Source organism: Macrobrachium rosenbergii, chromosome 1 (genome assembly GCF_040412425.1).
Source record: "Macrobrachium rosenbergii isolate ZJJX-2024 chromosome 1, ASM4041242v1, whole genome shotgun sequence".
Classification (NCBI taxonomy): domain Eukaryota; kingdom Metazoa; phylum Arthropoda; class Malacostraca; order Decapoda; family Palaemonidae; genus Macrobrachium; species Macrobrachium rosenbergii.
Genome location: NC_089741.1, coordinates 62,448,464 through 62,450,963, shown reverse-complemented (window position 1 = coordinate 62,450,963; position 2,500 = coordinate 62,448,464). Strand labels below are relative to the sequence as shown.

At 45.1% G+C, this 2,500-nt stretch overlaps 1 long non-coding RNA gene across 1 annotated transcript in view; it reads left to right on the top strand.

The window, feature by feature from the left end:
- LOC136839149 (uncharacterized) overlaps positions 1–2,500 on the top strand; it is a 150,373-nt gene that overhangs the window by 1,073 nt on the left and 146,800 nt on the right. The window contains exon 1 of the long non-coding RNA XR_010853219.1: positions 1–1,718. This exon is cut by the window's left edge and continues 1,073 nt beyond it. This is a non-coding gene — a long non-coding RNA (uncharacterized lncRNA). The remainder of the gene's footprint in view (positions 1,719–2,500) is intronic.

The window sequence follows — 2,500 nt, the reverse complement described above, 5'->3', positions numbered from 1 at the left end:
GGCATGGAAAACGAATACTATTAATATGAGAGTTGGAGAATGCCTCCGGAGACTTTTTTATTCTTTTTTTTTTATAATTCAGGTGCGAAAACTTTTTTGTTTTTCTTCTCGAATGAGGAGGACGACCAACCCTTTCCCCACTCCGTCTGGACGCTCTTCTGCGAACTGGAACCAATTAGGCAGCTCCTCTGGAATTGCCCCAGAATCGCTTGGAATCAATTTGTGGTGGGGTGATCATTGTGGACATCTGTGGCAGGGGCGGTGGCTGGGTGAACGTGTGTGTGCTATCTCTCTCTCTCTCTCTCTCTCTCTCTCTCTCTCTCTCTCTCTCTCTCTCTCTCTCTCTCTCTCTTACCGTTTCCCCCACTCCGCCGCTCCTGATCACCCAACCCACAATTTACGAGAGCCAACGCTGATGGGGGCCAACTTCCAGTGGAGTTACCCCTCGCTTCCCTCTCTTTCTCTCTTCCCTCTCTCCTCTTCCTTACCCTCTCACTCAACCCCTCACCTCAACCACGTGACTACTTTACTGCCAAACATGCTATCTTACAGAGCTACAGCAGCATCCAGCACACTGACCACACCGTAGATATTCGCCTTCAGCAGTTTTTCTAAAACATTTCCATGCTGATGCTGGATAAAAGAAAGCCTTCGATAGAACAAACAAACCGAAAACGAACAATTTCGTTCGAGATCCTTAGAACTTGGAGTTGTGACGTTTCCAAGACCATTGTGAAAGATAACGAGAATTGATGACTGTGCTACAAATCGCGAAGAAAGTTGCGATGGCACCTCCCCGCGACGTGGTCCGAGTGCCCAGTTAGACGGGTTGACGCCATGGTTCGTCGCCAGCTTGTCTGCCATATCACAGAGGCTCGCACGAGACAATCATTACAACAAGATGGAAGTGAACCCATAGTGGATGCTGGGAATCGGGGAGGGAGGGAGGGGGGGAAGGAGGAAGAGGAGGTATAAGGAGGAGTGAGAGGCAGTTCTCCCCTTTTCCGCCTACACATGCACACATACAAACACACACTCCAGCGCCCCCACACACACATATACACACCCGTACATACTTCTGAACATCACCATACTTGTACAAACGCACCACAATGCCGCGCCACCGCTACTCGAAAACGAGCCGTTTACACTGGGGAAAAAAGGATATGAAAAGAGAAGGCATCTTGCTCCCAGGAACAGATCGAAGTATTAACGAAGGCTGGAAGAGTTTCCAGATGGTTCAGCTGGTAACAGCAACGTGACGTCTTTTATTTCTTTGAATGATCGCTCGCCGCAACAATTCGAGTGAAATCGCCACGCCACGATATTTGAGGACGTTACGGCATAATGTGACAGAAGCTTAGCTGAGAGAAGGGGAAAAAAAAAAAAACAGAATCGACCCATATGAAAAGAGAGAGACAGAGAGAAAGAGAGAGAGAAAGAGCGGGGGATGGAGTCTGGAAGCAGGCCGTCGTGGCAGCGGTGACGGACTTAGACAGTTCAGTGAGGATAACGTTACTGAGGAGGAGGAGGAGGAGGAGGAGGAGGAGAGGCAGGAGGAAAGGGAAGAGAAGACGGAAACATGGAGGGGAGAAAAGGTCGGCGGAGGCTCGCAAGCACGCTGAATGAAGAACAGAGAACGGAAATCGAGAAATTTCGAGTCCTGGTGTTCCCAAGCACAAACATCGGACATGCTGCCACTGGACTGGCGATCACTGGTAAGCCAAGTTCTATTTTCCTTTTTTTTCCCTCTTATATACGAACATTGATACTATTCGTGATTCGCTTGCATTTTTTCAGTATATCTTATACCTGCATTTTACTTACAGTTTTTCCAGTTCCGCTTTTTCCAAAATTTTTGCTCTCAGTGTTGTATTTTCAAATTCGCCCATTCCAAACACTTCTGCTCGCAATTTTTTCAATACCGCCTATTCCAAACATTTTTGCTCTTAGCATTTCCTATTTTGCAATGAGAACAACATACGTTTTATCAATCTGTCCCAGAGAAGAGAAACTATTCCAAGGTAAGATTATAAGTCACAAGCCGCTTCGCTAAATACAGTAGTTCTTATCAAACATTTTCTCAAAGAATCATTTGATGTGCAGTGCACGGGCGATACGCAAGTTTTTTTAGCAGCAGTAGCTTCATGTTTGCTTTGATTCGCCAACTTGGCTTCAAAGAAATATAAGATTTCTTTGATATTTAGCTATAAGGGAAAACTTATTGAGATTGCCTACGTATTTATTAATAAAATTAGGATGAACGACTTCCTTGCCTTACTTGTCCGATTGTTTATATAAGAAGAAATAAACAACTGCTCAGGGGAAACAGTCCTTCGCCGGCAGAAAGCATCAAATAACAAATTAACAGTTGCTGGAATTTCAAAATTGCCACATAACTTTTATATAGTTATATGGCCGAGTACTTAATGATATTGAAATATCACTGGCGGCATTAAAGTTCCGGTGCCATCATAACGCATGTTAGTTTTCCGTTGAA